The sequence below is a fragment of the Tetranychus urticae genome, chromosome 2, assembly GCF_039701765.1.
Source record: "Tetranychus urticae isolate SD_2017Ah chromosome 2, NJAU_TeUrti_SD_1.0, whole genome shotgun sequence".
NCBI lineage: Eukaryota > Metazoa > Arthropoda > Arachnida > Trombidiformes > Tetranychidae > Tetranychus > Tetranychus urticae.
The window spans coordinates 25153376-25178616 of NC_142959.1; the positions used below are offsets into that span (position 1 = coordinate 25153376).

At 31.0% G+C, this 25241-nt stretch overlaps 1 protein-coding gene across 1 annotated transcript in view; it reads left to right on the top strand.

Moving 5' to 3' along the window:
* The first annotated feature begins 2165 nt into the window (after window positions 1-2165).
* Window positions 2166-25241, top strand: part of LOC107360621 (pyrokinin-1 receptor-like) — a 48443-nt gene continuing 25367 nt past the window's right edge. Inside the window, exons 1-2 of the mRNA XM_015927312.3 lie at window positions 2166-2505; window positions 22969-23043. The gene's annotated coding sequence lies outside the window, so the exon portion shown is untranslated. The remainder of the gene's footprint in view (window positions 2506-22968; window positions 23044-25241) is intronic.

Sequence of the window (25241 nt, forward strand, 5' to 3'; positions counted from 1 at the left end):
GAACTTTTCTGGAGATGAAACTGAAAGAAAAGTTCACGCACAAAAACAACTGGACAATCAACATTGGTTGACCATAAATGATGCATTAAATTTACAGAACTCAATGACTACTGTTCAAACAAACTCGAATAATTTCAATGTGCTTTCGAAGTCCAGTGATTTTCGATAATTCTTTTTCAAAGGAATTTTCTTTTCACAATAAATATTTTCTTTTTCATCTGTAAGAAAAGCGCGAATTCATCTCGAATTACCAAGCTGATCGCATCCATTATCAATCGAAAGACGAATAGTGAAACTGTTAGGGTTGTAGGATCTAAACTAAGATCACAATCAATCAATGATTGAAAGCGTACCGAGATCGGGGGGAATCCGTGGCTTAAAGCTGCGGATTAATGATTAGGCACACGTTGCTAACAACACTTTATATTTTTGAGAATCTCGTTTAATTGTGTTAAAGGTGAGAGAGCACTTTGGCTATTTACAATAAAGGAATGATTTATAAAATAAGATTTAAGATTGAGATCAGAGGAAGGTTTTGTACTAAGGAATAGTTGATAAGATTTAAGAGTAATTTTTAAGGAATTGAGTTCAACATAAAATAAGACTAAAATGTCACAGTGACTGAGGGGTAATTATTGGCAGCTAATAATGAATTAAAGTTGACTTAATTAAGGACAGTGATGAACTAACTAACAAGGAAAAAAGGAAGTAGCTTTTATGAGAAAAGTTTAAAGCTTGTGACCAATTATTAACCAATGAGTAAAGAGTAGAATATGACAAGATAGTTTGATTGAGAAATAGTTTAAAAGGGGAAAGAATCTAATTTGTATGTCGACCCCTTACAAAACCAATTATATTCCTACAAAAATCATGTTTTCATGAAATGAGCAAAAAACTTGTCTCTTTGGACTTTTCGTAGAAAATCTTTCGGCAGATTTGCGTTCTACTACAAAACACAGATCTCGAATAAATCTTATTTTGAGTTGTAAGTGTTTATGTTTTCCGTTCACAACAAGAAGAGTAACGGGCTTCAATATTGACGACCAGTTATCCAATCTGGTCAAATTTTGTGAATAATACAAAACAAGAGATTAAACGATCAGAAAATTGAAACAATTTATCAATGTTCAAAGAAGAATGAAAAAGAAAAAAAATTGAATCTAAATTTAAATTATTTTCTGGATTATTCAAAGAGAAACTGTTTGTCAACTTTTTACTGCAAAATGCATATAAGATGCTTATTCTGATGCTATTTTAGATGCTGAACCTTTTTTTGTTGTTGATTTACCTTTTGCTTTATAATACAAAAACATATTGTCTGTGCAATAGTTAAAGTTTAAAATGATGTCTAACACTTTGTTTACCTTACAAGGGAGGTGACCCACCTGGTACGCTTTGATTCGGGAAATTTCATGATGAATCGATGGAAATAAGTTGGAAAAGATGTTTGGCGAAGTCATAGGACCTGCAAATTTTTGCTTCAATTTTTATTCCAATTTTAAGTCTAATTCAGACCTATTGTAATGAACTGAAACTATGAAAAATTGCCATTCTCAAGTTGAGACTAACATTCATTTTGTTAAGTTTGTTGTGCAATGTCTTTGTTTTTGTCATTTTCAATTCATTACAATAGGTCTGAATTAGACTTAAAATTGGAATAAAAATTGAAGCAAAAATTTGCAGGTCCTATGACTTCGCCAAACATCTTTTCCAACTTATTTCCATCGATTCATCATGAAATTTCCCGAATCAAAGCGTACCAGGTGGGTCACCTCCCTTGTTAGTGTAATTGATTGAATAAACCATTTGATACAGAATTTTTATTTCATCTTTTATTATATGAAGTTGAAGAAAAAAGCTGCAAACTTTTCAACTTGTTCCTACTTTTGTATCAATGGATGAAAAGGCAAAATGGAAAGAAGATGAAAAAGAGAGAAGAAAATGTTTCCTTTTATATTTTGTTTCTCCTTTCAATCTGAAGGGAAGATGAAGATGCATGGGGATGAAATGGATGATGATAATGATTTGAGCCTGAACCGGAATCAAAACAAAATTACAGTTATCAATTTCGCTGTTTTTTACTGCAACCAAGATGGGCGCAGTCTCAACGACAATCTCCTTGTCTTCATGTTGATCATCATTTTCATCTTTCATCATCATTCCGTAACTCATTCATTGAGCAAGTTCAACTGTTTTCACAAGTTTATCACTGCAAGCTCAACTTTTTGTCCTATTACTTGTTTTGCTCAAATGTTTTAGTGAAAAAAAGGAAAAGTGAACAAAAATAAAAGTTTCCAAAATTGCAAAGGTCGATACTGACCATCAAAGGCAAATGGATTTAATCAATTTTGGTGTTCCATTCAATTTGTGCAGCTTTTCATCATAACTGGACAAAGTTGATAAATAATACTAATTCAGTGTGTTGCAGTTGACACTTGCCAAGCAATTGGATTAATTGTGATTGTCATCAGGATTTATCAATGATTCACTGAAATGGGAATAAAGGTAAATTGTTTTCCTTGCAAATTGACTGGCAAACCTGAAGAACCTGAAAAATGTTAAAAATTTCAATTTTAATCGTTCCCACACTCATTAGCTTCTGTTTAATCATTTCATCATTTCATGAACATTTCACGAAAATTTCATGTGATAATGTAAAATGATAACATTTAATTATGTGCAAAGTTGAATTTTGTGAATAAAAATATTCATTTAAACCTTCCTTTTGCTCTGCCAAACCCATTATCAGTATTTCGATCGCAATTAACTGATGATATTAATCAACTATTAACCATCTTAATAACAAGATTGAATAGAGAATCTAATTTTGGCATCAATTTATTAAGTGTTGAAATTTGATGAAATTGGAAATTCTTATTCTGAGTTTGAAACCTTAATCAACTTTATATTGTTTGTTATTGACTTTACTTTTGACTTTTGCAAATTGTTTAATCATTAAACAGTTAACTTGTTAATTAACTGATCAATGAAAGTGAAAAATGATTAAAAGTATTCATAAGTTTTGGGCAAAAGTTTATGAAAAATATGCTTTTTTGTGTTGAATTTACTTTTGTTTTGCCTTTGTTTTTCATCTCTTATTATTTGGCAAAGTGTTGAGCCAACAATATTTCATGATGATGATGCTTAACATTTTCATTACTTTGATTTATCATCATCATTACAATATTAAAATGATGATGAACACGATGATTAAAATCATTTACACTTGTTAATATGTTTTCACGTACATCATGATAATCAGCATCTTCATCATCCAGTTACCAGGGTAACTATAGATTAATTATATTTTTTTCGTGGTGCAAGATGAAAATGATTGTTGGATGGTTCTGAAAGGGCTTTTAATGGTCGTAATTGCTTTCAATTGAAAAGATGTCCAAAAGTTAATTGGATAATTACTTTCGCTTTTTTCTATTTAGTTTTTGTTCAATTTTCAGGTATGAAACAAGTTGACGATGAAGACAAAGAAGATTAAAGGTTGATGAAAAAAAAACGATAACAAGAAGGCTGGGAGTGAAGTTTCGGGACTGACTTGGCCTTCTTTAAGTTGAATTTGATGGGGCAAGAGTGATTTTGCTAGGTTACAATCTTCATCTCAAAGTGCCTAACCGGGCTTGCTTTTATCGATGGTGAATATGATGATAAAAGTCATGCAACTGATGATGATGATGATGATTGGAATGATATGGGAATGAAAATTTTGGATCAAAATATTTTACGTACTGCAGACCCTTACAAGCTATCGCATTTGATGGGAAAAGAGTGACTTTGTTGGGTTACAGATCTGTTACCCTTTGGCTTACTGGCCATACTTGACTGGTTAACTTGATTACTTTTGTTGTGAATTTGACCCTCTTATTGAACTGAATTTGATGGGGCGAAAGTGACTCTGTTAGGTTTGTAGTTGTAATACCAGAGTTTCAAGTGAACTTGGATGATGAAAATGAAAATGATGATGATGAGTTAATTTAAGAGCCTTCAAGTGGCTGAGAAAAGATAAATGATTCAAAATTTGAATGAATAAAATTTTGTGTGACTCTTTAGTCTTCAACTTGAGAACCTTCATCTAAAGGCAAAAAGCTGAGTTGATGATGAAAGCTATTCTAGGAATAAGATGAAGATGTAAATGATGGAAATGTTGGTGAGGAAAAAATGTAAAGGAGTATTAAAGTGCTGTTGATAATCACCCTTATGATGATAAGAAAAATTTGGCCGTAAAATGCTAAAAATAGGGAAGAAAAAAATTGTTGACTCTTTTGACATTTGTTAATCGTTAATTATACGCTTATGTTGATTGTTTTACGTTCATTTTTATTTCACCTAACAATAATTTCCACATGAAACTGCTCTGAAAACTCAACGTACGATTAATGGTTCAAAGTGCCTTTTCATGTGGCTCAAAGTCTAAGAATTTTGAAAATGAACAGAGAAACGATAAATCCTTATCCAGTCTCATCATGTCTTGAACCTTTTCAAAACACTTTTAATCAAATTTTAAGTTCTCCACATTTCCATTTCATATTTAATCTCATCTGTTGATGATGATGACTGTTTTCATGATGAAACAAACCTGACTCGAATTCAAGTCTTTGCAAGAAAAGTAAATGGTTCAATTTTTGACCAGTTCATGGGTTGAACAATCAATTTCAAGGTGATAACGATAATGACAGTAATAAACATGTCACCATCATTTAACATGACCATCTCATCTTTGATTGTATTGTCCTAAAAATAGGAATCAAACTTCCGTTTTTTGTTGTCAACTTGCAAGCCCATCTTCAAGATTAACTTAATAGCGTTAACATTTTATCCGATATTTAACCTAAATTTAGGTTCCTCATTTCATTGAGCTAAACAATGGCCAACAATAGCATTGAATCATTATTAGAGTACAATAGATTAAAATGGTTTTCACCATTTTTAACCCATTAACTAATTGTCTTCAATTTCTTAAGACGATGCTGATGATATTTTTATTCATTTGTTAATTTAATTCGATATTTTTTAATATAAAAAAGTAGACTTAATATTGTAATGTCGTAAATGGATTTAATTTAATTTTTTGTTTTACTTTATTTGTGTAATACATTACCTTGTTTTGGTTACTTGTAAAAGCTGCTAATAACAACCATTGATTGTAAATGAAAACTGTGAAACATCTGAGAACAATTAGTTTATGCAAAATTTGAATTAACATATTAATTTAAACTAGACAATGTTCAACTTGAGTGCAACTTAATAACTTTAATCACTTGCATCTTTCACTTCATCAAAGACATGATTAAAAAAAGCAGTCCCTCGAAGCTTTGGTTCAGTCAAATAAACTTGTTAAGTTATATTAATACTTTATCCTGGTTGAGCTCGAAAGGTTGACTTGCTGACTCGAACTGTTTGGGGTTTATAGCTCATCATTGGGTTATTTTGCATTATTGTGACAACGAATTGATGACTAAAGGTTTAACTAATCCTAATAAACATTGCAGTTTAAAAATTGAATAACATTGAAACAAGTATTGGATTTGACGGTAAAATTAGTTGAATTTGCAATTACAATGACAAATGGTGTCTGATCATTTCTTCATTTTTCATTCGTTTCCTTCATTCTATCATCATTTTAAAGATGAATCTCTGAAGTTCTTATAAGACAATCAGACTTTTCAGTCATAAATTTGACTTCAATCGAGTTTTGGAAAAGGTTGAAAGATATTGTGTCGGAATAATTGAGGAAAGAATTGGGTTTCGAAAAAATGACATTCTATTCTCGGCTTCCACTTGTAACCTTGTTTTAGACCTTTCGTTAGATTAGTTTTACCCTGCTGATGACTTGCTGCAAGGTCTTGTTCAGTATGAGAGGAATTGTAGATTCGGACAAATGATAAATGTTCCTAATAAAAGATCCAACTTGAATCATTGGGTTATTTTGCATTATTATTGTGACAAAGGGTTGGAGATATTTGAAGATTCAATAGTTTGTATCAAAACGAGCAAATGAGTTGAAATTTGAGTTCTGAAAGATAGAGTCCAAGTCACATTTATCAGATTTGGATCAGAATTGAGCCATTTTATTCATTCGTTTCATTGACCCATTCAAGTTATGCATTATTATTGACAAGAAAATTGGTCAAAGTGGACGTCATTGGTCATGATTTTGATAACCGAAGCTGTGAACTTTTCCTTTACAGAATTTTCTTTAATCTTGCATGACTGTAAGGTATTTGGTAACCAATCAACTGTCACTTAATTTTCATAACTGCATCTGATTAGCTCAAGTGACCATCAGAAGTGGCTTTGAAAATCAGATTATTCCTGAGAAAAGGTTAAATTTTGAAAACAAATCTGAAACATGTTTGCAGTTGATTTGATTTTGATAAACATCTGACTAAACTGAAACAAATTTGAATGTACACAAGAATTACTTAGAGAAGGTTCAGATTTCAAATTTTCTTTCAACATCACTCAGATGCATTTACATGCAAATATGAGTTACCGAGAAGGTGATGATTGCCTTATAACTGAACAAAAACTGTAATTGATTAAATTAAAACTCGAAGCAAAGCTCGAGACTTGAAAGGAAAAGTGAAATTATCTGAACACACAGGATGAACATTCTCATTACAGCGATTTAGATCAAGGTTCAGAATTTATTTTGAATAAATTTTGCGTTATGAATTTTATGCTTGATTAGATTGATCAAGTCTAGAGTTGAACACAAACGTCGCAAAAACCAAAAGATTGAGAAAACCATTTTTACTGTCAAAGTTTCAGACTGAATTACGATGTCAACTGAAAGTAACAATAACTAAACCCAAAGTCCAATTAGTAGACTTTGAAATTTATTTTCAATCCAATAAATGTTTAAGTTGATGATAATTTCTGGTTCAATTGGCATCAAACTCTCGAAGCAATAATGTTTCTATGACAATTGTGTTTCCATTAATTTAGTTATATTTACGATCTCAAATGTCTCCTTAATTCCTCTTTAATACACTTGATTAATCTGATATTACTATTATTTACTAAACCTAATTGAATTATAAAATGCTGAAAAATGAATGAAATCAAAAGCTAGAAAGTGAAAGAACGAGAAAAAGTAAAGTTGAATTTTTGGTTTCATTTTCGTCAAATTTCGATACATTTTTGTTCCTTTCTATTATCATATTATTAGTTTACTGGGAATGTAATATTTCATTATTATTGTGTCCAGTTGAGTTTATTGAATTGTCCAATTGAATCAAAATTGACAAACAAAATCAAGTTAAACTTTATTTACTGTTCAATGATTTGAAAATTGTTTGTTACTTCAACAATTGACTTTCCTTGAAAACAAGAAAGTCACTTATTCATTTGAAATGCTGATTTGCTGTGAATAACAAATCATCACAAATGTTTACTTTCAACTTGATTTTGGCCGAAAAAAAATGTTTTTACTTTCATTGGCAATTAAATGATGATTTGTGATTCAATATTTTTGGTCAAAATTGATGGCAACAATCAATGCTAATTGTTGTTGACCAAGTTGACTAACAAAGTATCAAATGTTGCTCTTTTTTCATTACATTTTGGGTTTACAATTTCAAGCATAAAAGCATATTTGTTTAGTCTTGATTGAATCAAGTTGACCATCTTTTCATCATTATTGAACATTAGTTATCAGGATGATGTTTGATGTGAAAAGGCAATTGTTTGTTGTGTTTTCCGGAAACAGTTTGACGGTAAATAATGTTGACCATACTGGTTATTATTAACATTATTATCATGATGATGATGACTATTTTCAGCCTGAATGTGAAACTAACATTGGCAACTGGGATTGACTGTAAAGCAATCCTCTGGAGGTTAGACAAGGGATTGATTAGACTGATAGAGGCTGAGAGATGAGCTTCTCAGTGAGGAACCAGGAAATAGAGAGAAAGATGAAGATGATAAAGATGAGGATGAAGCCCATGTAATGGAACAGGTTCATTGATAAAGGTTTTTATGTGTTAATATAATTTCACTTGGTGATTGAGTGACACCCAGGATTAACCATTGATTAACACTCTGTTTAAACTGTCTTTTTAACCATTCAAACCTTTCTTCCTTTTACTTTTACTGTTTTCCATTTTCCTTGTTTTTTTTTGTTTGTTCATTACAATTCTCAGGTAATTTCAACCTAACCAACTTAACCAACTAATCAACCAGCCAACTAGTTAACTTTAATAACACCAAACATGAGCATGGTTACAGGTGAATGTTGAGGCTTAAAGTACAAATGAAATTCATCCTTTATCTTCATCATCTTTTTCTTGTGATTCTCATCACAATTTACAGATAATTTGTTGCTTCTAATTTAACCATTTACTCTGTTTTTTTTCTGGTTCAACTAACCAACCAAATTGACCTTATTGATTTGGTCAACTTGTTTGGTCAACAATGGCTTCTGTTTGTACACTTGAAAATCACTGAAAATGTTTTACTTCTAATTGGTTCTGAAAATTGATTTACAGAGTTTGCTTGTTTCAATGTTCATCTTGAAGTTGAATTTGTAAAAAAATGTTTTAAATATCAACAATCAATCAACTGTAAAATGTTTAATAAATGTTAACCATTTCAATGTTTCCTTTTTTTTCTGTCCTTTCATTCTGATTAACTCAATCATCTTTTACTGATTCTATCTTTTCATATTTCACTTAAATTATCCCTTCATTTCCAATTAAACTAATCAACTTGTCAAAAAATGTTGGATAATTGGTTGACTGAAAATAAGTTGAATAATGATGAGAATGGTGAAGATAAAAGTTGAACTTTAAATGATGAATTTAAAGCTAATAAAAGAGCAAACTTGAAACATCTTATTCAATCAACTATAAATAATGATGATCAGTGTTTTGTCATTTGATTAATGATTTATTGTTACCTTCATCTTTGTTCATTCATTGTTACCTATCGCATTTCATCTTACATTTTTTTATTCCAACTAACCATTATTATCATCATCATTCTCATCATTAGTATAGCTATGGTTCACCCTTAGGCTTGAAAAAAAACTTGTCAACCAACAGTCTGTGCAAGAGAAATGAAAAAGATGAAAAGCATTTTTTTGTGGTTTATTTGGTCTAAATGTAAATGCATAATGCAGTAATACAATTTATAATAATGATTGTTTCACTACCAACAGTCAAGTTGATTTCAAATCCTAATTGGTAAAAATATACAATTCAAATAGTAAAGAGTGAATCGAAAAAAGTGTAGAAAAATTAATTGAAATCATTTATTTTCCAAAATCAGGGTTTATCGCAAAGCCATGTTCATTGGTACAGAGCTTTACTGACTTGCACCAGAGTCAAGTGTTTTAGGTTGCCTTTTGACTACTTGATGTACTTCAACATCAATGACTGTAAGAGGCAAGTCAAGTGTTTGAATCGTGACTTGACACGAAAGCCCAGATTAGCATCCAAGTTGAGACTCATTCAGGCCAAGTCAACAATTATGTGCCACTCAAGACTAGGGAAGGAACAGTTTACTCTTAACCTAGCAAAGTCAACCTGTAAGTGATACAAGTCTTCATTGAAGGGAGTGGATGCAAGTCAGAATCATGATTAATATGCAATCTTGATTAAAAGATTTTTTCTCTAATTAAAAACTCTAAATGGCACTTGATTGACTAAAGATTGATTAACTAATTGGTAAATGACTTTTTTTGTTTTGTAATGCTTTAAGCAACTGGATTAAGGGAAGGAAAAGTTTAATCTGTAAGCCTGAATTTCAAGTATCAACTTGCATCATGTGCACTTTTAAACTGTTTCAAGCCTCTTGAATCGTTAAGCATGAGAAAATATTGATTAATAATCATGCACACTTTTAGTCATCACACTTTATGGTAACCAGTAAAACAACAAAGAGTAAAAATTGAAAGGCAAAAGAGGGTAAAATTTCCATATTTTAATGTCAACCATTTTTAGCTTTTTAAAGCTTAAATTTTGGCCAAACACAGGAGGCAAAAAAAGTTCATGTTTTGCTGGAGAAGGGAAAAAATGTCATGACAGAAAAGCTTCTTGTTTTGTTGATTTTTCACTGCATTTTCATTGCTCAAAATCACATGATAACCAAGTTAATGACACAAGATAAAAGCTTTTGCTGGTGCTAATTCAGCCTTTTTATGTGGACAAGACTGGACACCAGGACATTGAGACGAAAAAATGAAAAAAAACCAATTTTTCAATTTGTTACACAACCAGAATACCAAGGAAAAAATCATTGAACAAACAAAAAAAAGGATTTTCAAAAAATGCAAACCTCAAAATGTCTCAACAAACTATCATCATTACAAGTCAGAAATGATCTCAATCCCAGTCATTGTTGCCTTTTCCCTTTTGATGAACCCAAATGCGACTTGATTTTCCCATCAACCTCACAGCTATTGGCATCCCTGATACATGACCAGTTGGGATGATGATAATGATGATGATAATAGCTATCATAATACACTGAATAAGATGAAAGAAGGAAGAAGAAGAAGAAAAAAGACAAAAAGAAACTAATCATCTTCATCTTGGATTCACACCATTCTCATGATAATAGATGAGCTCATAAATCTTTCTCTACACATTACTTGAAACCTTTTTTGCTCTTGCCTTCTCCTTCTTACCTTACCTTACATTTGAATATCATTTTTCATAAAAGACACCAAAAAACATCTGAAAATTTCTTCACTTACCTTTTCTCACTCCCACTCCAACTCCCAGTTATTTTTACACCTATTCAACTGTAGACAGAATTGAATGTTAAAAATAACATTTCACCGAGCAAAAAGTCATCTAAATAAACTCAGTAAACAAGATAAACTACAATCATTTACATCAACTTTCCTTCAACAAATGAGTGAATACAAACCTTGAATCTTCATCTGTTACCTGAAAACAGCAAAACACCCAAAACACAGTTTAAAGTATAAATCAAAGTCTAAACACGATAATCATTGTCATGATAATGATTACTTTGATCAACGTCATCAATATCTTAAACACTCCCTGTGATCGTTTCAGGTTACACCAATTGCAATGAAAACATTATCATTAGACTCTTTTTTGTTTCATCACAAAATGATATCAAATGCAATAATATGATAACAATTGGCTTCTCATTAAATGATAATGTTGACCAGCTTGTTAATTGTCCAATTGATGAGACAGTTTCAATGAGAAGACATTCATTTACTTTGCCCAAAACTATTATTACAACAATGCTTATTATTATATTGGAATCAATTCTGGGAGGTAAAAAGTGATAACATGATAATAATGGTTCATTCATTTGTCTTGTTTTTTTTATAGTTAAAGTTATACTCCGAGTCTTTACTATTTTAGTCTAACAATGTAACCATTTGATTGGACTTGGGTTAACTTGATCAACGTTAATCAACTTGATTAGACTGTTGATTTATTTCAATCAAATAACTCATCAAAATGCCTTCTTTTTAAATCCATCTCATTATGATTCAACCATTATCATCTTGATAACTCTGTTTATGATGATAATATGCAAGAGAAAATATTCATTTTACTTTTTTTCTCCTTTTCCTTATTCTGTCGTCATTCCCTGTTTCAATTGATATAATTTGATTACCATTTTTATTGTCATTTTGCTTTCTTTATCATCTCCAAGATTAGCATTAAACTGTCTCAATGATATTGCTATCAAGAGGACAAATAAGTTAACATTGAAAGTGATGATAATAATTGTGAAAAATTTGTCTCCTAAACTGATTAATTTGAAGTTTCAAGATAATCTTGATAAATGAAACAATCATGTTTGGTCTTGAATCTTACTTCAAGGTTAAAGAAATGAGATTTTCTCTTTTCAAGGTCAATTGTTTAAATTGCTTTCCCTTTACTGTTTCAAGACAACTGAAGTTCTGTAAAAAACGTTTGTTATCATTATAATCATGAGAGATGAAAGGATGAGATAATCTTGTTGAGTAGTCCTCGACTCTGAAAGTGTCGAAACTTGAATCATGTATTGCTAACCTCAAGTCAAAGAGAAGCTCAATAAAAACTTTGATCATCAAATGAAAAATTTCTTTCGTTTTTTATCAACGTTTTCATCTTTCTATGATTCTTGTTATCGTAAATTGAGAATCAATGCAACTCGATAAAAGCTTTACAAATAGAAATTTACTTACATAGAACTTACAACTTGATAATTATTTATTGCAAAGGATATATCTCATTTTTCATGATCAATTTTTTGAAAAAATCAAACTTTAGGTTTACAATTGAAATTGACAATTAAAAACGGATAGTAGTAATCTCTGACGACTATGATTGCCCTTTCTTGAAGTTTAATGCTTTTTCATGAATGTTGGAGGAGGAAGGACAGTTTCAGGGTAATTAAAGGTCATTTGTTTATTCGCCCTTAGAACGACTTCTGAAGTCATTTACGAATTGATGTACAACTGTTCTTGATCAGCCAGTAATGTGTACCATTATCAACACCATAACTTACAACGGTTACACCGTGGTTGAGAGCCTGACGGTTGACTTTAAAACACCAGAACTAGATTCAAAGTGAGAAAATAAGTAATTAATTACTCTTTCAATCTATTTGAGATGATTAATTTGTGAGTCAAGTAACTTACTGATATAAATGCAAGTCAAGTTCAGCATCTACGGCAACTGAAACATTTCGTTGAGTAACGGCTTGGAGAAGTGCATGTTCATCACCTTGAGTAATATTAACATATGATGATATTGAAGTACCTTTCTTGATAGCTGAGTATTTGCATTTCCACTGTCGTCTTCTAAAGTAGAAATAGTGTGTGTACCTTGTGTCCTTGTTCAGGGCTATTCAGCCTCATTTACTTCACAACGCATTCAATATCTAAAAACCAAACATGTACCAAACAAGCTTTCTTATATTTGGACTGTATGCTTTTCAGAATTGAAGGACAGTTTCAAGGTTATTCAAGGTCATTCAAGGTCATTTATTTATTCGACCTGAAAACGACTTCTGCAGTTCATTTTCGAATTGCCCAAACTCTCAGCTTTATAATTTTATTTCTGCAGAGTATCAAAACAACTCATATGAAGATATCATTCTCGATGCATTTGCCTCCAGAAGTACCGATTCGAAAGAAACTTGTTTAGGTTCTCTGAGAACGGTGCTGACTTTTTAAGACAAACTTTTTTCGAAGTGAAATATTTGGGCAGCCGAAAATGGCCTTCAGCAGTTGTTTGAAGGTCGAATGAACAAATGACCTTAAATGCCTTCCAGTTCTCGGAAGCAGGTCGTTCAAATAACTGCTTACCGAAGTACAATGTACAGATAAAAACATTTTGTTAAAAATAAGATTTATTCAGAAATATTTTTATTTAGAAAATTCTAAGAAAATCTACAAAAGATATATGAGAAAGAAAAAATAAGCGCGAAAAGAAAATTCAACATAAGAAAATTTCAATCATCGAAAAACGGTCGAGAGATGTAAGTTGAGATTTTCAAGGTTATTCGCGTTTCAGGCCAAATCAAAACAAATCATGAAGGTTCGTAAAGATCTCATGAACCATATGAGCACATACGAGTTTATTTGTGAAGATTTACGTTGTTACAAAACCAGACAAGAACTTAAGAGTTTGCTTGATAAATTCAATGGTTTTATAAAACTTTTGACTCAATGTAACCTAATATAAAGCTGCAAGTGATAGATTAACTTGAAATGTTTAACCTGCTTAAACTAAATGGCATCATCTTTCAACCTTAATCCTTTCATGAGCTTAAAGGTAGAAAAATTTCATCTCATCTGTTATTGAACACAGAAACTGTTGATGAAATGAAAAAGATTTTCGTTACATCTTGAAACGATCAAAGTGACAATGAACTTCTCTATTTTAGATTTGAAAGCAAAAATGAAAATAAAAATATTGATAGTTAATGAACAAATTGATCGTTTAAAACGTTTCAGTTTTGATTGTTTTCCTAAAAATAAAATGACTTGAAGTGAAATGTTGTAAACATGAAAAATATTGAACCAAATATTGACTGCCTGGAGCACATTCAAATACAATGTATACATTACCATTAATGTAATATGAGTAAATATTTTTCCATCTTCAACAGCAAAATCATTATTATCAATCCATGTCAACCTTTACCTTGATATGATTTAACCTTACCTTTCACTAACCAGAAAAGCTTCATCTGAGATGTTCATCATTTTCAGTCAAATTCATTCATTCTTTTCTCCTTTTTCTCCATCAAAAGTCGAAGTCGAAGAGAGATAAAAAAAGCAACTCTTCAAATAGTGCCTAAGGTTGAAAAATTTGAGTCGCTATCATGTTCTTTCACTTCAATTCCCTGTTGATTTTTATTCGTCAATCATTCGATAAATAATCTCGTCTATTGTTGTCTATTTTTATCCCAATCAATCCTCTTGCCATCCATTTCCTTGCCATTAATAATGTACACGGCTAATCATTTGGTTAAATAAAAATTGAATCAACCTCCATTCAAGCTAAAAAGTGATTGAGAATTTTGCTCAAAAATTCAATTCAATTTCATGACCAGAGTCACTCAACTCTATTTGCTGTTATGTATTCATATTGATTAACATCCGAAATGTTTTAATCATCAATCGATGTAATGAGATTTGATGAAAACTGTCTGAATAAATCATTGGTCATTTGATTATCAAGAGGATTGGAGCGAAGCTCATTTTCATCCTTTTCAAGTTGTCTTCACCCACACTTGGACATTTGTTTGCCCTCGCAAGTGTAAAATGTCAACATAATGATGATTATTTAATTGATGAACATGAAGATGTTTTTTTCGCTACAAATTCATTTGATGATTGGTGTAACGATCAATTGAATTATATGGACAAAGGTGAAGTTAATAATGTTTTGGTAAATATAAATAGATGAACAAAATGCATTTTAAGCTAAGAAATAATTTTCTAGGAAATTGTAGATTCTTGTTGGTAGAAATAATAAAGTTGAATGTTTTACCAAAATTCATATTTCAAGCTCTAAATGGTTATCATTACAACTTGACTTTTGAAAAAAGATAATGACTAACATCTAACATTATTTATTTGTTATGATGATGGTTTCATGGAAAGTCACCTGTGGCAAAAATACTCAAAGTGGTGAGAGAAGAGTTTGATTTAATTGTCAATAGAGATGAGGTTTGGACTCGAGATGATGTTAAAAGCGATTGTGCTCAAAATTTTTCCATTGAACCACTGAAAGATTATTTAAATGCTACTCTTTTTTTACAAGTGAAGAGCACTTGTTTTAAGAGTAAGAGAAGTGTATTGAACATTTAATTCAGAGAAATGATCGGATGACCAAAGGGTTTGTTCAATTTTGTCCAATAATGTGGAAGAATCAACAAGATAAAGTGGTTTTTCAATAAACAAGGAAGAGCTCATTCGCTTTTATAGTGAAAATTATAATAGCTTTCAATATTAAAAATGTATTTCAACTTAAGATGACATAAATGACTTTTCTGTGAATTAAATTAATCCTTTGCCTGACCTTTCCAGGCACCAATGTCATGTTCATGGTCAAATCGTGTTCAATGCTGAATCCAAATATTCATTTCCATTGATCAATACATTGCTTCGTATTTAAAGATCATTTCCTTTTAATGACGTCTCAACAACACGTTAAAAGAAATGAGAAAAATGCCGATTTCAGGAAATGACCTTCAATACTGAACAGTAAATAAATTCTGAACGTTTACTCAATTCCCAATGCTAACTCTGGTTGTTGAGTTATCACTATTAACATGTTACCCATTAGCTTGGTTAAGCTTACTATTTGTTATTCAATATCCTAACAACGCTTCTTCTGAATATTTGTTGAAATTAATTGTTCAACAGTGAAAAATGTAGTTCAACATTTACTGTAAACTTATTTGAATGTTTTGAAACGGAAACTTACCTCTAAGCTGATTCCTAAATTTACCCTCAAATTCACTCCCAGTTCATCTCAACTTGCCTTTTCCAAATTTAACTCCAACTGGAAGCTTTTGATGAGTTAGTTTACTGGTATTTATCAGGCTAACCAAAGGCAGTGAGGAGCAAAAAAATTTGGCTCTGAATCCCAAAAAAGAGGAGAACCATGATGACTATTTAATAGTGAAGGAAAATAATTTCACCCAAAAAAAGAAGAGAAGAGAAAAAACTTAGAATTCGTTTACCAAAAAATAAGTTTACAAACTTTTCTCTTCTTTCATCTTCTTCTTCATCTTCTTCCTTCTCTTTGTTGTGACAAAACATTAACTTTATTCAATCAATCTTGAGCTTTCATGATTATAACATTGATCAGACCAGATTAAAATGTTATTATTATCGGCATTAAAACTCTGAAACAGAATCAAGATTCAGCAAATAACAGAAAACAAAAAAACACAAAAAACAAGAATAAACTTGAATTGGTTACATTTTGCTTCTTTAGGACTGAATGTCAATGCTCTTATCAATAGACTTTCTGGACTTTCTGGTTATCATGATAATCTCAATTACTACATGTGACTGTACTTTAGGTAAATTGTTGGATTAAACTTGAAATGTCAATCTGTTAGGCTTCAAATCAATTTGATTTACAACCATTTTCACTCATTTTCATCCATTTTCGTATTAATCATTGAATTGAAATCCAAAATTGTAACCAATTTACAGTGAAAACCTTTTTACTTTTTCCTTCATCTTCACCATTTGACATTCAATTTTACTTCTTATCAATAATCAATATTAATTCAATTCCATTTTTTGGAACCCAAATGAATTGAAATATTATACTTGACCAGAATAGGATAATCATTTAAATTGAAGATGATCATTAACTTTTATTCAACGGAAAAATGTTGATTCCTTATTGATTATTTATCAACTGAGAATTTCAATTTTAAATTAAAATAGATATTTTATTTTACTATTACTTTGACTCTCAATTTGCTCCAATTGATTCAACCGGAATGAATAATGCAATAAATTGTAAATATCATAAGGCAAGACGTTTGAATTGATATTAGTACAATGATATAACATAATGGAAACCAGTTTTTAGGTTATAATTAAAATTATTTCTGGTTTCTTTTAATTTTGCCACTACAATGAAATTTCAATTTCCCGCACAAAACGTCTGAGATTTGCAACATTTACTTTCAACGTCATTTACTTGCTCATTTCAATGAACATCTTTGCTTTCAATGTTCCTCTTTTCACCAACATTTAATTTAATCTTCATTGCAATTGAATAAACTATTATCTCTGTTATAACAGTTAATTTCAACAGTAAAATTGTTCATCAAAACAGTGAAAGGAAAACAAAATTTAATATAAAAATCTAACCTTTTGTATCTTGTGATTTCTCCATTGACATCTTTAAGGAAAGGTTTGTTTTTTTAGGTTCTTATTGTCATTCATTGAAGAATTTTCTTTTCGTTTTTTTTCATTATTTAGTGCGTTAATTATGAGATAATGTTTGATTACTCTAATTTAGTGATTAGTTGGTGAAAGCAAATTAATATCATGGATCTTTGGCCAAGCTTATATACACTCACTACAGTTTTATTCAAAGCCAAAACCAAATCTTCTCTACAAATGGATCCTTTCGTTGTCTTTGCTCAGTTAATTCAATGAGATTAATATGTACGGTGTGTGTATTAATAGTGTTGATTACTTTATGTGAAACAATTTAATTGGTATATTAAAGAGGAGAAAAGCTTTCAATTTGTTTTATAAAAATGTAAGTTTTGACGCCATTAAGCTTGGCGGCTTAATTAAGAGATGACCCCTTTCAACCCTTCTAGAAAATGCTTTCTTAGCCCTGTGGTTAAGGGTTTCGGCAATGACATATGGAACCCCGGGTTCGAGTCTCTCTCGACCCTATGGTTTCTCCTCTCTGTTTCTCTCTTCTTCTATACTTCCCCCCTTTGAAAATGTAACCAAGTTTAACTTGTCCTATGAAAATGTAATTGAAAACACTATTGTAGTTGCGCACCAGCGACATTTGACACCCATTTGATTAATAAATGCTTTCTCACACTTTACTACGTCATTTTTAACCGTTTTTTATTATCTTTTGGTAATTACTTTCTTTTGTTTCTTTTATTTTATTTTTCCATTCAAATCCATCTTTTTGTAGTCAATTTAATGGTTTTTAGCACAACGGATTGGCGATATACAGTTATTTGATTTGTTAACAAGTGCAACAATAAAGAGACTCAAAGATTTTTTTGTTGGTTTCTATTTGGTTTCATTCGTGTGCTTTGGCTGAGTTTGGTGTATTTATCTTTTGATTAATTGCCTCATTGATCTCCAATTGTCATCAATTTACATTTATTAGGAGCTTTTCTAATGGAGTTGATCATCTTTTTTGCCTGATTCTGGGACCAAACCTTTTAAGTTTGAATAATTAATTACACCAGGAAACAAGTATAATCAATGTGATCATTGTTTATGTTTGCAAATGTTGACTTTTCGCAACAATACATTTGAGACTTGATGCTAATAACATCTTTTGTTTTCTTCCAGTTATAACAGTTTTCAAGAAACTCTGACACTTTTACTGTGTACACCATCTATTTGGTTAATGAACCACTTCATAACAGGTTATTTTGAATGTTTTTCGGAATAATCTGTTACAGGAAAAGTTGAAAAATATATCACAGGAAGACAGAAACATAAACCTGTTCTCTTGCCTGTGAATAAATGTCATTTTGCTAACAAGTAAAAAAAGACTTTATTTTTTATAAATATCAGAGAATAATTTCTGTTAGGTTCAATGCTTTTTCCTATTAATACGTAATACGTAAGCAATTTTTCTCTAGCTTACAAAATAAGATTGATAATGAAAAGGAAAAGATGATAAGGTGAAATGTTTGACGATTGTTGGATGCTTGATTGTTATTATAATCATCCAGTTAAAGTATACAAAGCTCATACAAAAAAAAGTGATGATGATATTTTTATCATTATCATTATGATTTAGAAATGGTTGAATAGTTTTTATCAAGAAATAAACTGATAACAGGATGGAAAGAAGCAAACAATTTCAGATAATTGTTCGTTATTATCAACCCTTGGCTATTGGTAAAGAAGGACAATCAACTTTTCGCTGACCATTTCAACTGATCAACGTGTGGCTTCTTCGAAACGATTTAACCGTATAATCGACCAACTAATGCAGACTCGGTCCATAATCTTCATCTCATCCATGGACTTTTTATTACCTGTTGAGTGTTATTGCCAGTGAAAACCCATGGATTAATGATGATATTCATCTATAAATGGTTGCAATTTTTAATGAAGTAAAGAGGTGAAACATTAGCGAGTTCAACGGTCAAATATACTAAACATCATTTAACCAAGGATAAATGTTCCAATTTCTAATAACTCCTGATTTAATTCTGAATTTTATTGTTTCGATAAGAGATGTTTCACCCATTTCTTTGGTCACTTTAACCGTTCGAGCTCATTAATGCTCTGTGTGTTCATCTAAAACTGTTACCCTGCGAGTCAATTTGAAATGTGCAGTTGAATGGACCTTTTATGGCACAAAATTTTACTTTTATTTTCACTTAAATGGACCCAAAAGGTTTCATGTTTCTGTGATGATCATCAACAAACAAGGCAAAAGAAGGATGGAAAGCAACACAAAGGAAAGATGTCTGTCAAAGAATCAAAATAGAGTCAATACCAGCAATTAAAAGAGATTCCATGGAGAGGTGAAGAGATATTCATTGCGATGGTGAAGTTACAGGCAACAAAGAAGAAGCACAGATTACAAGGAAATGAGTCAAATTGTAATTTTGCTTGGTTTACTAATCAGTTGGTGGTTGATGCTTTTTGCAGACACATTTTACCCAGAATCATTCAAGTCAAGCTTGATTCATTTTTGTTCATTTGTTAATACACTTTTTTCTTGCTTATTTTTATTCTACTTTGCCAGATATTTCTGCTGCCTCGAATTGGCCATTCATATAAGTTGATGGGTCAATCAAATACAAAACTGTTTGTTATCAACTGCATGGAAATGATATTTAATCATTTGGTAAATAACAAGGAACCCCCAAAAAAAGAGAACGAACCGGAAAATGAAAATAAAGGCCAAAACAAAGAGTAGATGTACAAATGAAAAAACAAAGTTCATCTTGAGATAAAGTATATTAACTTTGTCTACCACTTATTGGCCAGCAAGTTGACCACAAATTATTAATATTGCCATTATTACCATTGTTATAATCACTGGTCATTATTATTAACCGAAAAAAATGTCATTCCACTTTTTCATGTTAAATCAAGTGAACAAGTTGAAAAGGCTATGAGTTAATGTATAAACCAGAGGCAAATGCTTAATTTTAGTTATAAATCCAAAGTCAATTTGTGTTGTAAAGTTGAACTTATTGTAAATCACAATCAACTGCTAATTTGACTGAAAATAATGAAATGAAACAATTTGCCAATTGATGATTTGTTCGTGTTTTGAGTTGAATCAACTTTGATATTGACCATGATTTGGAGATTGATTAAGAAGATGAATTTTACCTTCTATTTTTGCCTATCTTTTTACCATGATATTTCAAGACAGATTGAGAATATGTAATTTATTGGTTCAATCAAGTGAATTGAAAGTTTTTGTTGTTGAACAAAACCATTTGCAATCGTTTAGTATGAAAGTAACCCAATGAAAGAGAGTTAAACATAAGAAGATGTTATTCTAACCATATTGATCGTAACTTATTCCTGGTTATTATGTTCATGATCCAGAATATCATGAAACTTATGAAGGGAAGAAAGAAAGTTTCATGGGCAAAGGAAGACAAAGAAGGAAGAAAGAAAGAGAGAGAGAGAAATGCGAAAGAGTAAAATATAATGAAAAAAGATTGAGTTAGGAAAACAAGAAACAACAATAATACAATTGATGTCAACACAAAGTACCATTTGTTTGCTACACTTTCCTTATATTTACCTTTATTACAATTAATATCAACTAATCAATTGCTGTTACTTGATTGATCCTTAATTTACTGCACCAACCCGATGTAATTAATAAACTCAATTGAGTTTAACTACAAATCACTTTACCAACCTCCAGTTGGGTTAAACCTTTGATTTGAAAAAACATTTTCATTTTAATTTTCGCTTTTAATTGCTGCCTTATTTTGCATCAAAGTAATTCAGTTATTGATTAATAACAATTTTAACCACAAAATGAAACAGTTATGTGTTTATGCAGTCAAACAATGAAAAGCTTCCAAGACTTGAATTGAGTTTTCCTCATTTTTAGAGTAAAATTTCAAAATTTCAATTTTGAAGCGTTTGAACTTTTTCTTCTTAAATCAATACAAAATTCAGTTTTCATGTGGTTATTGGCTCTATTTGAATCATTCCCACCATTCCATCACACACCAAAACCGAACACACGAAAAGGTGAAAACACGAGAATGTTTGATTCTCCATTCGTTTTCCATTCATTGTCTTACGATATCTTTTGCTTATTACTTGCCTCAACGATCTTTTAGTGACTTGAAATTTTTCCATGCAAATGCCCCAGATACTTATTGCTATATTTCAAGGTGAAGATCATTCTAAGTCCCTTTGTGATATCAAAGTCTTAACATCATTTCCAGTAAATGTTACAGATCGAGTTGTTACGCTCTGTGATAATTGTTGCATGAATAATTCACATTGAAACATTTTTTACTGAAACTTGTTATTGAAGTTCAATCATAACAATGTTAACATTGGATTCTTGGATTAATACATCTTTATGTATTACTATTTCACCTCAAGTCCAATCAACATGTTTACAAACTCCAAGCTCGGGAAGAAATGAAATCCAAGAAAAAAAGATTACCTTGAGCTGTTTCTTGCACATGTTATTATCTGGAAACTTTTGATTCTAGAGTTTTGTAGCGAGCAAAATAAACAATTCAAATTGTTTGTTTCGGACTAAATTGTTTCGGAGAAAGCAAATCAATATTTTGTTTGCTTTAATCGATTCCCTTGACATTGCCATTTAGATGCGCACTTTTGATCTGATTTCTGTCAACTTACATTCAACTCAACAAAAAGTGTTACTCTTTTTGCTGCAAACACTCATGTCAACCTTTTGCAAGTCTTTGAGCACAAAAAAAAGGTTTCATATTATATCAAGTGTGTCAACCTAGAGATGTAAGAGAAAAGAGAAAGTTTCAAATTTCTAATCATCATAATCATTGAGAGTGTTCAATAACATTTGCCCATCTTAATTACCATGAGAAGAGGAAAGGAGAAGAAAAAAATGAAAAGAGGAAAGGGACAATTTCTTTGGTGATAACTGTGACCTGATTCAATGGAATTATCATTTCAACATTTTACCTCTCATGAGACTCATAAAATTCAACTTTCAACAATGGATGCGACATGAAGAAAAACAAATGACAAGAAGACGAAGAGGAAAAGATGAGAAGCCCAAAAAAACAGGGAAACACTTTTCTGTTTGTCAAAAGGCAATCATAACAATAATGATAATGTTGATAATGATGATACAAAACAATTGTTGTTTAATCTGTTGGAAGGAAAAGCGAGCAAAAATTGTTGGCAAACAAACATTTTTATTATCATATACTGTTGGTTGTGTCGTTGAACCATTAATTGGTAAAACTGAAAGACAATCAACAACAATTGTACATTGTGACTCCATTTATCAGTCCCTTTAATCATCCAAATAGGTTGATGAGGGCAAACAGGGAGAAAAGGATGAAAATATTAATAATTTTGGCTTGATTAACGTGATAAAAGGGTAGAAACATTAGTTAATCTGTTGGAGTTATCAGAGTAACTGCCAGTGATTTTCCAGATAATATTAAACTAATAACGTTTTTCAAGCAATTTACTTTTGGTTTGCAGTTAATTGCTGTTATAAGTTGTTTCTTTTTCCCTTTCATCACAAAACGATAATTCAATTTTTATATCTTACATTACAGATTGGATAAACTTTGCATTCTCATAACTTTCATTAGTAAGGAATCAATCATAACAAGTCATCGATAACATCTCAGGTAAGATGAAACACTTTAACATTTTGTCAATGATCAATTGAGCCTTTGATTGAGAGTGTGAAATTTAAAGAATGGTCAAGAAAAAAGAGAACAAGAAAATGATTTTCAGATTCAATTATCGACTTTGATAGTCTTAGAGACTCTTAAGGTTCATCTTGGCCAATGCAATTGATTTAAACGTTTGATCGCTCTTGCTGTCCGATTCAATCTTTGGTTCAATTTTTTCATCAAAAAATAAGATTGGATCAAATTGAGGCTTTGCTCAATCACAATCAAACATTTTGTCCGAAATCTTAAACTGGCCTTAATTGTCCAAAATTGGAATCCTTTTAATGGGATTGATCTCAACCATCCACTGTATATCAACAGATAACTTTGTTTTTTATGTTAATTCCTTCCCAGCACAGGGAGTGACTTGGAGTGAAATTGACGGCAATTTAATCATAAAATAATCGATAGCTAATCTGGTAGATCAAGTGTCATTATATTTATTTTATCACCAACATCGCTATCAGAATGACCAGATTTGGAAATTCAATTTAGATTGATTCAAGAGTGAAACTGGAATCAATAAATTCACTAAAAAATGATTGTCTGACGATCTAAAAACCAAATTTTTCATTTCAACTTGGCTTTGATCAATTCAATGAAAGTTTGATTCCTTTGCCTTATAATATCAAAACGCCTGAGTCTATTCTCAGTATTCAATTCTCATTATGAATCTTGTCAAAGAAATATTTGATTTCGTTTTTTCATTCAAGTTGAACTGATTTGCTGAGACAATTTTTGTCGTGAATCTTTTGATGATAATTTTGGCCTACAATTTGCTGGTTTAAATTAGTGAAACCTTTTGTCGTTGTTTGCAATAATGGTTTAATGATTTGATTGCAAGTTAACATCAAATGCATGATTGATTGGTGTGTGTGTGAATAACTGTTCAGCGAATGAAAGGAAAGCCAATTTGGACGAATGATCGATGGACAAAGATTAAGAAGAAAAAGGAAGAAGATAAACAAGATGAAGATGATAAAGGATAAGCTAAAGATGAAAAACTCTTTTTTCCCTGTTTTCCTTTTTCCATTTCAACATCTTCCTCATTCGGCTCATTTTAATCCATTCACCCTGATCGTCATCATAAACCATTTCATCTGAATCTTTGTCCATTTCATTACAACAATCATTAACAATTAGCTGATGATGCGGTTGTTGGCCACCAAAAAATGTTACCAATAATTTGATTACAATGTTTCCCTTTTGACCATCAATTGTCCAACAATTGTTTAAATTGTCCATCAATGAAGCCAAACTCGCTCTCGAGTTTTTTGTTCACTTTTTTTTCTTGAAAATTGTTTTTTCTTTTTCAAGGAAAACTCGAAACTGAGATAATTAAGATTTACTCATTTTTTGTGTCTCGCTCATCTCAACAGCATGAATAATGATCACTTTAATCATTAGATTAACTCATTTATTACATGAAAAGAATGAGCAACTTTTGATTCGAAACATTTCATTGTTCAAGTGTTTGATTAATTGTCGCTTTAATGGCAAGAAAGCTAAAAAATGTTCAACATCTTATTCAGTTAATTGCAAGATGAGACATTAATCAAGTCTGGCCATGAATTTACCTGCATTTTTCATTGAATCTTCTCAGTTTATTTTGATTCAAAGAAATTGTTTTTTTTTGAAACAATCGAAAGTGAAATTGTCCATTTTTTTGGAGTGAAAATTGAATGTTGAATAATGTTTAATGAAGAGCATTTTGTGATAAAAGTAAATGAAAGTGGCTCAAGTATTATCACAATAATGCACTTATAGTTGAATTGAATGGAAAGAAATGAGATAAAAAGAGAATGAAGAGTTTTTCAGAATCAATGAGTTGTTTGAGTGAGAAAGTTCAACTGATAAGGTTGAGTTAAAGCTGATTAGTTGGACTCTTAATCAATCGAAAGGAAAGAAAAGGAGAAGAAAAAAGTTCTTGCAGTGAATCAGGGATTGAACGTGATTCACTCACCATTTTCCCCGGCAATCTGAATGGACACGGAATTGTGTGAAAAGTCTGAAGCTAATGATGAAGAGTGATGAAGAGAAGAGCAACAAGAAAAAATGAAACAAATTTTTGCCCAGTGATGGTCAAGTTGATGAAGAGAGTAAAAAAAAGACTGGAGACAAAAAATGTATCAAAAGGTGCAGATGAAACA